Raw genomic sequence first — 16,953 nt, forward strand, 5'->3', positions numbered from 1 at the left:
TTTGCTACCCTTATTTTGAAGACCTTGTTAGGAGAGGCAGAAATCTTAGGATAAAGAAATAAGTCTTGTAATAATAAAATGTAAGAAAATTTTTGTAAATGACCATGTAAGAATTACTGTTGGCGTGCAGTCGAAGAGAGTTTTACGTTTGTTTCCTATAATGACGGAATTATCAGGTAAGCAACAGTTTACAATACACACTAAATAATAAATATGTCATGATTTTTTACGTTATTATATATACATATATACAAGCTGGATGCCTGGCGTTACTCGGCCGTACAATACGCTTAAACTTAATATTTTAATCCATACAGAAGAAATGATTCGCTGAAATTTTATTATCCGTTGCCAGTAAAACGTAAAATATTGCCTTCTAAAAATCCTTTTTTCTATAAGAAAGAAAGATTAATTTTAGGACTGTATTTTTCGAATTTCGATACTTATCAGATGAATTTCTGTAAACAAAAAACACATAAAAACATTAACTTTGTGTTAAATTTGCATGAGATAGACTCGGCCGTTCCGGAACCTATTAGAAAGGAACTCACGCACACATACAAATTATATATACATATATACATATATATATATATATATATATATATATATATATATATCTTTTTGTCTGTTTTTTTTTTCTTCTATATTTCTCGAAAATACTGATTTGATTTGCCTGCATTTAGATGGATTTTGCTTATATAGATGTCAGCGATTAAAGTATTTTGGTAACCGTTTAAGGCAGAATAAGGGGTTTACAGGGAGAAGTAACAACTTTTAAATACCTTTCAGGATATTGGCCGAAGAAAGGCTTACATACATATATCAAATCAAGATAAACAAAAGCTTTTTGTTGTTGTTATACCTCAATATGAATATGGCATAAAATACCAATAACAAACGTAAAAACTAAATTTTAGTGACAATTAAGGTTAGTGAAATATATCAATTTTACTTCAGGATATACAAGTTATTTGTGTTGATGAAACTGAATTTTATGTATAGCATATGAAGATAGAACATTATGAACTAAAAAGAACAACTAATCCTAAATATTATTATAATTACTGATAAGAATTTATGAGTTCGTATTAAGCATTTTGGTGTGTATTCATTTATGGTATCCGTTTCTCATTTTTTTTCCTTCTTTACTATACGTAATTTGTGAGAGGTACTATGGTCCCAAAATCCAAACACCACAAACACACACACACACACACATCTATATATATATATATATATATATATATATATATATATATATATATATATATATATAAATGTAACTTTTGGTTCGTTCGGAATTAATAGTCTAAAAAACTACTGGACGAATAGCTTCCATGTTTTGGTATAATAGGTTTACTATATCCATGTGTGTTTTATATATTTTTTTTAATTATAACATTATACTTAATTTTTCTATGCTAAATAGATGTTTTTCTTTATACCGAGGGGCCATTTTTTTGTTTAGGGACAATTATTTATTACCGCTTCCTGTCACGTGACCAGTGTTACAATTTAGCGGTTTTCCTGCTAGATCTGGAGATTTCGTTTGCAATCTAGCGGGAAATTCTAGAAAATCTGGAGATATTTTGCACCCACACCCCAGCATTAGATTATTAAGAAATAAAGAAAAGCGCTTGAAAATACTTTAAAACATAAAATAAATCATTCATGTAAGTAAAAAAAGTAGCATTTATTGCCTTTGGTAACAATTATTTATTTATTATTTGTTTTGTTTTTCACCTTTTTTCGACTAACCATTCTTAAATCTTGCTATAAAATCGATTTTTCCAAGTACATTTTAGGTGGGGGGGGGGGGGCAATCCAACCTCCGAAGTTTAGTTTAAAATACGATCTAAAATTGTAAAAAGCAAGAAACAACAGCAAAAAAAACTTATACCAATACAGTAAAATTTAATTATCTACCAACCTAAATACTTTTAATATGCTAAACAAAGTTTTTTTTTGTTTTTTATTTTTCTAATTTAAAAATATGTTGCACCATTATTGTGATGTTTAATTTGCAGTATATTTCAATTTAACTTTTATTATAAAAAAGTTTGAGTTTATGATTTGTTTCCTGCATAAAAAGTACCCTCTCTGAAAAAAGCAGGCAAAACTAGCTGATAAAATATGTAAGCCTTCTGGGGAGCTAACCGCTTCAATATAATTGCAGAAACATATAGTGAGAAAACACGGAACATTTTATATATTGAATATACTATATTTATAATATTTTTATTGTAGAAAGTTAAGATATGGAGTTTTTCTTTTTGGAGGGAGGATTCGCGATTTTTGAAAATTTCAGGCGATAAAAATTAAAAATCTAGCTATTTTCTGGATATTTCTTTCTTCTGATCTCGCGGTGTTTTTAAAATCTCAGTTGACAACATTGCATCACTAAAAAAAACACTACAGGCTTAATATAAACAGAATGTGTTTACAATATCGGTAAATCTTCAATGGGTTTAATTACATGATTATTGCTAATGTAACCATGTGATTGAAATTTAATTTAAATTAACAACACGTGGTCGCTTGGTAGGTACACACAAAATGAATGCCGACGCTCAAAGTGTATACACATTTTGACTCCTCCCTTTACTTAAAAATTCACCAAAAAAAGGAAATTTACGAATTTGAATGAAAACTGCAGTATTTTTCAAATAATGATCGTAGAATATTATGAACTAATTATTTTTACTTAACTCTTAGTGAAAATGTTTTATTTTGTTTAAACAAAAAATACCTTTACTAAAGTTATGGTTTTCAGTAGTAAATAAAAAACGCAAGAATTTATATTTCCTTTTTTAAAAGCATCGTAAATTGTAACAATAAAAAATAATTTTTACAGTAACATTGCGAAAAAAGCCCTTAAAGTCCGTATTAATGAATTCGATATAACTCGAAGAAAAATGAATTTTCGCATACTATTCAGGAAATTAAAGATTCAATTAGATTCCTATTTCAATCACCTAACTTATTTAGGGTGAAATAAGTTAAGGAATTTATAGCCAAACCTAAATATTTTTTTGGTAAATATCCAGATACGCTACTACAGAACACCGACCACTCTAATTTGTTTGGGGGTGATGTTGGGGCGCGCGCGCCCCTACATCACCCCCAATGTACAAAGCAATGTACAATTGGCGCCCCCAATGTACAAAGCAAAATCTTCGGAAAATGTTAAACGGTGTTCTAATTGGTAAATGTCGGTGCGTTACTTACGGAAAATTTGAAAATTCTATGTTCCAGGTAAAAAAAAAAAACAGATAAATTTCCCCCCTACTCTAACTTGGTGTGCTTTCCTTTTCTTATTTTATTTCTTTTTCAGTTAATTTTAAATTTTCCACCCAAAAAGCGCTATAATGTATTTTTGAAAATTAGAAAATTCTATGTCCTGGAAAAAAAATCTCCTCCCCCCAACGTAGTTTGCTTGGTGAAGCCGTCGTTTATGCTACAGCGTGCATGCGCGTAGCATAAACGGGAGCTGCAAAATGGTGGAAAGTTCGTGGGTTCAGGGGTAAATAGCATGCAAACGGTAAATTTTCCCCAAGTTTGACTATCAGATTCGTTGTCAGCGACCTCAATTACCTATAAAAAACAAATTAGAGTGGTCGGTGTTCTGCAGTAGCGTATCTGGATATTTACCTTATTTTTTCTTGCTTAAAAAAATAGCATTAATACAGTAAGTTAGGTAAAATTTGCATAGAATGCTCTGCTTTACGGTTGTAAAAATGGAACGGAAATTTGAATTTCGTTCCCCTTTAAATTCGGTACATTTTTACATTACGTCCAACTCATCGTTCACATTCGACACGTCAACTTTTATAGCTTTTCGGGTATTCTGGCAAGGTTAGGGGTGTCTATTCCGAAAGCCGTTCTTAACATGGGTAGATTGGTAGGCGTGTAAGAAATTTCGTGAAAAATAGTGAATAATTCCACCCCGTCTTTCCAAGCTTATAACTCCTCGAAAAATGTAACTCAAGCCCTATTTTTTCCAATTAAAGGAGCAAGGACCAAGGTTTCATTAAAATAAAAACATGTTTAAAAAAAACATGTTTTAAAAAAAAAAAGGTTTTAACTTCGGACTTTATAGGTAAATTTCTAAAAAACACTACTTTTTTGTTTTAAATTTGAATATATTATTTGTTGATCTTTTCTCTTCAATTTATAATTTATTTACTTTTTAATAGACATTTCAAAATGGAAGGCGTGAATTATTCTACCCCCTGTCTTTCAAAGCTTATAACTACTCGAAAAATGTAATTCAAGACCTATTTTTTTTCAATTAAAGGAGCAAGGACCAACGTTTCATAAAAAAAACAAAAGAAAAACATACAACGTGGTTTTAAAAAAAGGTTTTAAACTTCGAACTTTACAGGTAAATTTCTAAAAAAAACACTACTGTTTTGTTTTAAATTTGAATATATTACTTATTGACCTTTTCTCTTCAATTTGTGATATATAAAACTTTGGTGTGTAAATTAATTATTTACTTTTTACTAGACACTTGAAAATGGGGGGGCGTGAATTAAATAAAAACGTTTGTCTAAAATATTATATTCGATTTATTGGAAGAGAATAAAATTTCACATTGACCCTGAAAATATCGTAAAAATAGAATCAATAGAAAATTTTTGATAGATTTTTAAATTTTAAAAATTGAAAAATATGGAGTTCGTAAAATTCATTACTGTTTTTTAAAAAATAAAAAATATTTCTATTACTTTTAAAACAACTGTAATAGTTTATTTTGGAAGTATAATGCATAAAGAAAATAAACAACCCACTTTTAAAAGAGAAATTACGAGATTTTTATATTTTATTCGTAGTTTCGTGATAGGGGTGTAAAAAATTCCAACAAAAATTCTGATACATCTGCTAGATTGGAGTGTTTATTTATTGTAAACATACCTGACAACCTATAAATGTCGACATTTTCAATGTGAATGGTAAGCTGGACTTATGTAAAAAATAACAAAAAGATATACCAAACTGACTTTTTCGTTTAAAAATGGAATTATTTCCCTTTCGTTATTAACTTTAAAAAAAAAAAAAATTAATTAATATTTTGTGTTTTATATACATAAAGTACAATTGTTGAATGTTACTGTTTTGATTATATTCGTTTGGGGGGCACAATTAAAAAATTAAGAAAGATTAAAACGAAGCGAAATGTAAGTTTCCGTTCCATTTTTACAACAACCGTAAAACAGTGCATACTCAGCAAGTTTTACCGTAATTTATACGCATAATATTGAAACACTAAATCAACATTTCATTTATTTTTTTGCATAATTAATGATGGAAGTATTTTTCTGTTTATTTTCTTAACATCTGTTAAAAAATAAATAATTTGTACATTCTCTTGAAAAAAAGAATCAAACTTTTCTCTACTTTCACATGTCTTCCATCTTAACAAACTGAGCCACAGCAACGCGTGGCCGGGTACAGCTATTATATATATATATATATATATATATATATATATATATATATGTGTGTGTGTGTGTGTGTGTGTGTGTAGTTTCTTCTAAACTAATTTATCTACAAACTTAGAACTTGATATATAGGGGATATGGTGCCTCTAAACAAGATTGCATTTCGTTAGTAGCCGGGAAAATAACTGCTAAGAATACAAAATAGAAAATTTGGAATATGGCAGGTGTAAGTCGACTAAATGTGTACTCTCTACTGATGCGCAAATGTACATTTATTCGTAAAAGTTCGTTAGTTTTGAAAGTTATGTATATCCATGTGTTTTTAATGTTAGGAGGTTTCAAATACCGGCGGAAAGCGAATTATTTTGGTTTTCTTTCTATCTGCTGAAACTCAAGCCATACTTTTAAAAATCGGATTTTAATCAGATTATATTTAAGCGAATTTTAAAACCGGGCAATGGCGGCTGGCTACTACTATATATCGGGTGCAATATAATAATCAGTAGAAAGTTTGCTTTATAATTATATGAACGAAATCTACACGAATCAAAACACCATTATTAACCATATCTTACGACCGGGCAACGCCGGGTTGCCTGCTAGTAATCTAATAAAGTTCCGCAATATTTGGAGGAATTGTAATAGTGTTTGTTACATAAGAGTCATCAGAGGTCACATATATGTTAAGTATTTTTATATGTCACGGGTGCATTAAATGTTATAAAGATGTCTTTTTAATAAACAAGCGTGTTTGATGCTAACAGACGTGTTTTTGAAATTTATGAAGTAGATATAAAACAATATAATAAAACAGTCCATATATGTTGTGAGAATAAAAAATACAACGTGTGTATATATATCTATATATATATATATATATATATATATATATATATATATATATATATATATATATATATCCGCGCACGTAAATAATAGTTTAAAAACATTAATAAAGGTTATTATTACCGGCTAATATTTCATTTCTCACTATTGTCAACTGTAGAAGTCTTTACGCCCATCGCCATTGGGAGATATGCGGCCGGTGTGAAGGGAAGCGAATTTCACCTTAAACTAATGAAGCCACCAAAAGAATGAACGCACGCTTATTCAGAGGTAGTCACTTCCGGTAACTAATGCACTCTTCCTTTTCAGATCCCTGTTGTTTAAGTGGCGGGACGTGTGCGGTTGCGTGTTCGCTTGGTTAGAAGGGTAAGTCTAAGCGGGAAAAGGCACTCAACCTAGCAAAATATTTCCGGGGTCAAAAGAGAAAACAGAAATTGAAATAGGCTTAACGAGATTTCCCACAAAGTATGAATGAAACCAGGAGGCATATGGACATCTGTGTGTCCAGAAGAATGAGTAAAAGTTATATAACTTGTTCATCTCTATGCTTATCTATCTATTTTATTTGGAATCTGTTTTAATTCACAATAACCCCTATGTATTGTAATAAATATGTTGCCCTCTCACGCTCGCACTTTCTACTTACTTCATTAGGTCTCTCTTTTTTCTGTCACCATTTAAGTCTATTTCATTTCCAATTCACTACATCTATCGAACTACACATGTCACGCTCTCCCTCTCCTTAATTGGGTTTGCCTATATCTCTCGAATTGTTTATCGAATATTTCCATGTGTAGGAATCGTTCCTGATATCTCCGTGTTTTAAAATGCATACTGATTGGCTAATTAGTTTAGAAGCGAATCTTATAAATGGGAATATAGAAATAAAAATTATATATATATATATATATATATATAGTAAGTTATAAAATGTATATGGCGATTAAGCTACACTGAATATTCCGGGTTTCATCCACTCTAGGATTCTTCAGGCTTATTTTATAACTCACTAACTAGCTCTAACTACGTATTGAGCACTTTTGAAGCAAATACTTAACGTTTACGCATGAATCTATACTTTCGTATATTAATTTTATGTGAGTAAATTAAGTAGTTATATATATATATATATAACCTCATATATAACTACAGAAATATATATATATATATGTATGTGAATTATATATATATAAATATATATATATATATATATATATATATATATATATATATATATATATATATATATATATAACAGATATTTATATAGACAAATATTGCCTAGTCCCTACACTGAACATGCTAATGTTTCAAACAATTGTTCTGTAATAACTAAAAGTTCTCGTCAAGCAACGTAATAAAATACTTGTACCACTGAAGGCGTCTGGTTCTCAAACGGAAGAATTGAGGAAATAATTTTTAATAAAAATAAAACGTTAAAATTAAAAAGATAGGTTGTAGGTTAAGTGATATTTAAGACTCGAAACAAAAAAAAGATAGGGATAAAGAGATCATCAAAACTTAACAGAATAAAAAAAGGTAGTTATTCTGTATAAATCCTGGTCGTGAAGAGTTTTCGGTGGCAGCCAATAAATATCTACCCTTCCATTATTTTTATGTTGGAGGATGGGTCTCCTTGCTGCTGTGGTTGCTTGGAGACTGGTTAGTCATAATCCTTTCTTGACAATCAGTCTGGCAAGAGCGGGGCCAGGAACTGTCTGTGCCTTTCAAACTGAGGAACGTGCCCTGAGTATTACATAGGAAATGCACGCATTAAGACTTTGTTATACGGCTTTCGGATGTGGTAAATTTATCGCTTGCTCTCTGAGGCGCCCCGCATGGAGAATATTGACGAAAATTCTAAGGTAATATTTGCTAGGCAAGAATATCCCTATTTTAGGGCCGCTTGCTTAACATCCTCACTTTCTCAAATTCGTGTCGCTCCTTACTGAGATTGGCGGCAAGTAAATATCGACTTGTTTCATTATTTTTAATGTAGGTGGATAAGCCTCCTTGAAGCTTCGGTTGTTTCTGATTGAGTAGCAAATAAGAGTCCATATCCGTTCTTGACAATCAACCCGAGATGTGCGTGGCAGGAACTGGCGCAGTAACTGTCGGAAGGATGTATGACACCTGAGTATTACCAAGAAAGTTCACTCTCCCTTGCTATTCGAGTTCCGTTGGGGCAAAATTATCGCATCCTACGTGAGGCGTACGGATAGGGAAACGCTGACGGGGATGCAGTGGCACATTTTTCTAGGAGCTTGTTTGACATCCCTGATGATTTTAACTTATGTAACATCTGTGGGCAGCACGTAAAATCTACGCTTTTCATTATTTTGAATGTTAGATGTTGAGTCTATTTGCTGTTTTACTTGCTTTGAGACTATGTTGAAAGTACCAGCAAAGATCCGTTTTTGGCAATCAGTCTGACAGATAGGGGACAAGGAACGAACCAAATAATAAGGATTATAAAAACGATGTGACTATGTTACTAATCATACTGCATAGAATTCACAATGAATTCACGCCTATTACTTAAGATTATTGGGTATACAGATACATATAAATAAATATGTATACTGAAAGTTATATATATATGTATATATATATATATATATATATATATATATATATATATATTAAGGACGAAAATAAGAAAAGGAAAAGATAGAATCTCTTCAGACTATCATTTTGAATGCACATGATTTTCATCGTTAAAGAAGAAAGTGTGTACCATACAAAATAAGAGTATGCAAATGAAACCGATTCAGTACAATTAGATTAGAAATGACAAAAAAAAAACAGGTGAAATAATGGTGCTTAATATTTTTTATCTGTATATTTTTCTTTTATCGTTTTTATTTTTTTATTGCTTTTATTTTTAATTTCATATTTTACTCAAAATAATATAAATTTGTATCGTTTTGTTTTACTCTTAGCAGTTTTTTTATTATACATTTTTCTGTTTTTAATTTCATATATTTTACCTTATATTCTATTTTGTCTGTATTTCAGGCTTCTGCACTGACTTCTTTTGGAATATCTTTCCACGTTTATTTTTGTTGTCTTCATTATAAATTCAAGCCTTTCTTCTTGAATTAAATATTCCTTTATATTCTTATATTTGAAAGACTATTTTTCTCCTGCTGAATATAATATTCTCAGCTTCTCTTTCGTACAATCGACATAATTATAAAACTTAAATGACCTTGTAACGATGTATGTAACCCACTTTCCAGTTTACGACATCCGGATGCGTATGCGCGCGTAATTTTCGCACTGAAATATTAACGTTATTATTTCGAAATTTTTATTTAACATGGGACGAGTAAGGTTTAAAATAAACAAAAAACAAAAGAACAATTTGGACGCTGAAATATTAACATTATTATTTCGAAATTATTATTTAACATTGAAAGAGTTTGGTTTAAAATAACGTTAACGTAATACAGAAATGAATGATGTAAAAAAAGCAGATATATCAAAATTTGAATTTAACTATAAGTATTATGGTATCTGTTCAGTGCACATTTACCTATAAGTATGGCCAACCACTTATAATTCAGTAACTGTATTTTTTTTCAAAAATAATCAATAATAACAAACAGAACGACTCATAGAAATCCATCTAAATTCGTTTTTCATTTTAATATACTTTCATAGAAATGTTTCTGTTATGTCAAAAAAAAAAGAGTATTTTTTTAAAGTCACAAGTGTCACGCTCACACATGAATTCCATAGCAATTATAACATACTGATCTAACGGGTCACGGGTAATCTAGTTTTCTATTAAAACCCTGCATTATTAAAAGCTTTTGTACATATGTGTCATTCAGATCGATCACCAACATTTGAGGAATCCTGCTTGGAGTTCCCTTTCGAGGCATTTTATCCTGGATAATGGTTCTGTTTATAAGAATACCATTTTAAAGACTTAAATTATATTTTCTATAAAGTTAGTCTTTTTTCAATCATTTTTGTCCCCATCTTCTGCTATTTATTTCTTTTTTATTCACTTTATATAATTGTTATTTTACTTCTTAATATGTTTTCCATATCCCGTTTCTACTCCTACCGTAACCAGTATGTTACGATGTATTTTTATTTGCTTCAGTAGTTTCAACTATTATATATTCTGATTTTTTATGTTTAATCAAAATCTACCCCGACTTATTTTTAGATCTTATATATTAATATTTGATCGGCGAGTTGCATTTATGCAGAAAAATTACCACAAAGGTATACCAAATTATTTTTTTTCCTTTACAAATACAATTCTTTCGTTTTTGTTTATAGAATTTCATTTATGTAACACAAATAAATCTTTCGCTTTTATATATATATAGTAGCATTTCAGCCCGGCGTTGCGAGCGTGTTTGGAGATGTATGTTGAGCAAAGAAAAGTGGTAGTAGGAAGACAAGCTCTAAACTGAAGAAGGAAAAGAACAGGAAAAAACTGACGTCTTTGATTTATATATATATATATATATATATATATATATATATATATATATATATATATATATATATATTATATCGATAAAAGTGCGTGCTTGTGTGTGTGTGTCCGTCTGTATACATTTCCCTACACAATATATCTGTCAATTTTCCGTCTACAAACTCGAAATTTAATATACAGGGTACTGAGATTTGGGAAAATCTTCGTAATCCATTTTCGGCCAGAAATCTGGCTGTCAAAGCGGGAAAGTTTAACGATTTGACCTTCGAAACCTCTACCAAACTCCTCCGCCAATGTTTATTCTAAACACTTGAAAATTTAGATATAGGTTCATTGGACATGGATCTAACTTAATAACTTGATTTGAGCCCAAAGCAATACATATTAAGGGGTCATAATAGGGGTAGGATTTTTAAAAAATGACCGCTTATTTTTATTTTTTTTTCCTCAACATACACTTCCAAATACTCGGGCAACGCCGGACTGAAATACTAGTATATATATATATATATATATATATATATATATATATATATATATATATATATATATATATATATATATATATATATAACGACTGTTTAATGTTAAACATCATAAACATTACTTTCGTTTTGGGGGAGCTCAATAAAAAAAAATTGAAATTAAAACAGAAGGAATTTTAAATATCCGTTCCATTTTAAGAAACACATAAGGGCTTTTTTTTAATAATTACAAATTTAAATCATTGTGCATATATTCAAACGGGCTCTCATCTCGCTAAATCAATCGCTTACACCAAATATATATATAATAAATTCCTATATGTACATTCAAGGTTTTTTTGTGCTTATTAAATTTTTACCTGAAACTAAAGATTAGTCACAAAACCCCCACCAAACTAAATCCATAACAACCAAGGATACGGATTTTATAAGTTCAGACTGTCCCCTTTACATGTAAATAGCAAGAACATTAGATAAGTGAAAATGAGATTAGGATAAGCCGAGACACGAACCTTGTAAGAAAAGGTTCAGAGATAGAATGTTAGAATATGAATTAAAAAAAAAAAACTATTGTTAAATTCTATTAATAAACAGTTAGATATTGTTTATATTGTAAAAGGAATTGATTGGTCGTTCTTTTATGAAAACTGAATCAAAAATGTCAGCTAAAGAGAATGAACAATACAAGTTAAAAATGTATTGCTAAAAAATAGGTTAGGTTAAAAAATAGGTTAGGTTAAAAAATAGGTTAGTTGAGAATTCTTCGTTGTCGAAAGTGCGTTTAGAAAACGTGTGCTTAGCCACGTGATTTGGACACGTTTTGGAACCACACTTCTGACGTCATAGTAAAAACGGGATTCTCAATATAGGAGACAGTTAGACAAATCGCAGTTAGGAAGCAGAAGAGTTGAGTCTGCTAGTTATTCAGAGAGAGAGAGAGAGAGAGAGAGAGAGAGAGAGAGAGTTGGAGTCATTGTCCATTGGAAGCGAAGGAAATAATTTGAAAATATGTAGATCTCAAATGTGAATTCCTGACGTCATCATCATTCGACCTGTCCAACGAAATGAAGAATCTTTATCGATATTTGTAACTGTTTGTCTACGTTTCGTCATTCCACGAATTAAAAGGTAATGTGTTAAACATTTTATTATGGTCATTGCGTAACTCTCACAAAAATATGTATCCCTATCACCCTCGCCATATGTGTTAAGAATAAACATCCCATAACCGTATAAATGTCTCTCTTCCTCATAATTGTTATATATATATATATATATATATATATATATATATATATATATATATACACGTCTCTCTTTAATATGAATGGCCCCTACACAACCCAATTACATGTATGGTTTCTTTTATTATCGCTAGACCGTTATAGTTGGTGAACGAGTTTAGTAGAGTCTGCAAAGGTCAACTCTTTCAACTTTCATCTCTTGGCAACCAAAATTTCGCCCAAAACTGATTTTAAAAACTAGTTGTATCTCTGTATAACCTTTTTGTAAAATTTCAAATGCTTAGACACACAATTGGCTGAATTGTTTGCTAGAAACCACAAAAATTAAACATGTTGCATATTTTCCCCTTGGCAGACAAACCTTTGGCAGAAAACGATTAAAAAGCTTGCCCCATGTCTTAATGCACTTTATGTTAAATTTCAAATGATTAGACCAGGAATTAGCTAAGAGGTAATATTTTTTTTAAATTTCGACCCAATTTTCCATTCTTTAAAAGTTATTGCTTTGAGCTTAGATCAATTTAATATTTCTATCCGGGTCCTACATCTAAGATTTTAGGTGCGTTATGGTTTGACAGATTTTACAAACATAAACTCGTTGAACTTTGAAACATTTGGCAGAGAAATTTCTGGCCGAAAACTGATTAAATGTTTTTCTCGAATCCCAACGCCAATTATGTCAAATCTTGAGTCTGTAGACTGAAAATTAAATAAGTAATTTTGTATGGAAATGTACACAGGCGTACCCACACAGACAACTATATATATATATATATATATATATATATATATATATATATATATATATACATATATATACATATATATATATATATATATAGTTGTCTGTGTGGGTACGCCTGTGTACATTTCCATACAAAAGTACTTATTCAATATACAAATATATATATATATATATATATATATATATATATATATGCATATAAATATGTATAAATATATATATATATGTGTATATGTATAAATATATATATATAAATATATATGTATAAATATATATACAAATACATAAATAATATATATATATATATATATATATATATATATATATATATATATATATATATATAAAAAGCGAGATAAAACACTGATAGAATTCCGATGAAAAATGCTAATAGATATTACTTGAAGTAATACTTTCAAGGAGATCCTAGCAAAAAAGTAAAAGCTCAATATTTTCTCCATATAATTGTCCACAACTAATCAAGAAAATATTTTCAATAATTGTGCTCAAAAGCAAAATAGCGTCCATTTGTAGCTAAACATTTTGCTAACTGCGTTCCATTTCCTCTGATGATATGAGCCATTATTGAAAATCCATGGATTAAGAAATTAAAATACCCACTTCTACATATTCCTTTTGTCAAACAATAAATTCTTAAATCGAATATATATGTCTATATGTTGTTTTTCAGAATTTAAAATTAAACTACGAAACTTAAAAAAATATATATATATGTGTGTGTGCGTGTGTGTGTGTGTGTGATGTGTTTATATATAATGCTGCTCATCTTTAGTTGAACATATTGAGAATTGATAAACGAATTACCATTAGCGTATAAGCGATGCTCTTTCTGTAAACAAATCAAGCAGAGGGAGGTCGGACGATGTCAAAACATCGTTAGACTCATACCCTACACAGCAGCCGCGGATAGCTTAGTTGTTAGGAGCCTTGACTGTCGTACAGACGGTCGGGCTTCAATGCTGGCTTGATGTAGTTGCCTGTCTAGTCGCACTGGTGAGCTGTGAAACAGCGAAACAGTAATGTATGCCGATGACTAAATATATATATATATATATATGTATATATGTATATATAAATATATGTATATATATGTATATATAAATATATATATATAAATATATATATATAAATATATACATACATAAATATATAAATATATATACATATATATGTACATATATATACATATATATAAATATATGTACACACATATATATATACATATATATATTCATATATATACATATATATATATATGTATATACATATATACATATATTGTTTAAAGTCGACTGAACACATTGAATAACTAACTACAACAGATATATTGAAAATAAGAAAGCATATACAATCAATTAAATAACGACCGTTGGTATAATCATTGGGAGACCGTCCCTTGAAAAGGTGTCGACTGGTTGGTCGTCGACTCTCGATCTCATGTCGCGCTAAGTCTCGTTGGGTATCTCCCGTCTTTACGGTACCAACCATATTCATATAACTGACATTCCCTTTTTGTGCTAATTGTGTAGATCCTACTACCACACCCCCTCCCAAGCATTGGAGGTCCTTTTAGATTTTTAATGCCTTCATATATGGAATGATGATTATGGGGTATTTTTATCGAAGGTCCAATTTGCGTACTTTATATGAATATGTCAATCAGTGTAAATGTTTAATATCGTTTACATTTTGGATTCACGTCCAATGGGTCCGTGAACTTTCGTTTCCTACCGGATCTTCTCGGTTTAGGAGTATTTTGCGGAGGTTTCACTTGAAAAGTTTCATAAATTTATTCTATTGAATCTTCCCTCTCGTCCGATATACTCTCTTCAGGCTCTTGTACGTAACAGATTTTTAGTTGGTGCTGGTGCTTTTTATGAGTATTTTTCAGCCCTTTAAATATATAAATAAAACCACCGCTTCCCTTATCCACTATGCCTCGCTCCAAGAACGCAACGTTGTTTTTGTTGCACTTGAAAAATACCTTCTCTCCGAAGATGAATCTTTTTATCGAGATGTATGCATGGCATTCTTTACTATATTCTGTTTCGGCAAGAGTTTATCAAACACTGACTTAACTTTTCTGGCGAACATTAGTTTAGCTGGTGACAGGTTTGACGGTGTTCTCTGGTTTGGCGTAATCCTGTACACTTGTAGAAATTGATTAAGCGTCTTGTTCGTTGAAACTCCTGCGGATATTTTCAGAGCGCGTTTTAATGTGTCGGCAAATCTTTCCGCGAGCCCGTTGGACCTCGAATGATACGGCGACGTTGTTATGTGGTTAATTTGGTATAACTCACATATATGCTTAAACTCTTTTAAATTCTTGAATTCTCACTCACAATACACTCTGGCACATCGAATCGAGCAAATACTTCATGAAGAAAAGTTGTGATATTGGTCGATGGATTCTTGAAGCATAGAACTTTTGGTCATTTTGTAAAACTATCTACCACTATTAAGTAGTAATATTCTTCCACTGGACCAGTGAAATTGATGCCCACGGGTGATCTGTATTGCGTACTATGGTGGTGCTTTTGCTGCTAAGGATGGAATACTGTTGCCATATCTGGGCAGGAGCTGCTAAAAACAGCCTATCCTGCCTTGACAGAGTACAAAATAGACTTCGTGGCTTAGTGGGGGATGCCCTTTTCTCTATCCTGTAACCTCTTTCCCACAGAAGAGACGTTGCGAGCCTATCCTTGTTTTATCGTTATTTCCATGGCAGGTGCTCGTCTGAACTCCAATCTCTGGTCCCCCCTCGCCAATCTTTCACGAAAAACACCCGTCTAGCTGAATCCACTGTGAAAAATGTCCCCCACTTTTTATATGTGCCTAAATCAAAACGTGGATTCCATGAACTGCACGCCTGTAGAACTCTGCTCCGTATGCCTGCTTCCCACCTGACTACAACTTGGGTGTCTTCAAGTCCAACGTTAACAAATTCGTAATGAACCGCTCCCTTAAGTACACACTTCATCAAATCTCCATACGAACGTAATGTACTTGCAATAACCCTTATCCCTGAGTGGCTGCCGGGCCTTGATATGTGGTGACCACCGTGTAAAAAAAAACAAAAAAAAACGCACACCCTTTATATCGACGATCCATGTTTGCGATATCAACATCCATGCCTTGCCAATATACAAAACTCCGCATTAAGTTTTTTGTTTTACTGATACCTGGATGACCCATGTAAAAGACACGCAGATGACCCATGTAAAAGACACGCAGTATTCTTTTCTACAACATTTCCGGAACTATTACCCTCCCACTATATAATAAAACTATGTCACATATCAATAGATCTCCTGCACTTTTTGATCATTTATTACAATTATGTTTTTCCTAGCTAAAATTAAATCATTTCAGCTTCCTTTTTTATTTAATTTAGTATAACTGTCAGTTCTCTTACAATGTTGTTTATTTCGAAGTTTACCTCATAATCTGCTCTGATAGCTTCAATAATCGATTCTTCGAATATTTCTTCTTGAACCAGTACGAGTCTTGGCAATTAGTTTCTTCTTTCGAGATAATTCCCATTTTTTGTATCTATCAAGTTCTTCGTTAATGTTTTCTACTCCTGCGAAAGGAACGTTACGTTTCTTTTTTAAAAATTGGCCTAGTATTTTCCTTGAGCTCAAAATTGGCTTCAAACTTGTTACATCTTCCAAAACCAGATGTAAAAATTTCCGGAAACTTA

This window comes from Euprymna scolopes, chromosome 19 (assembly GCF_053919585.1).
Source record: "Euprymna scolopes isolate OS-2025 chromosome 19, ASM5391958v1, whole genome shotgun sequence".
NCBI lineage: Eukaryota > Metazoa > Mollusca > Cephalopoda > Sepiida > Sepiolidae > Euprymna > Euprymna scolopes.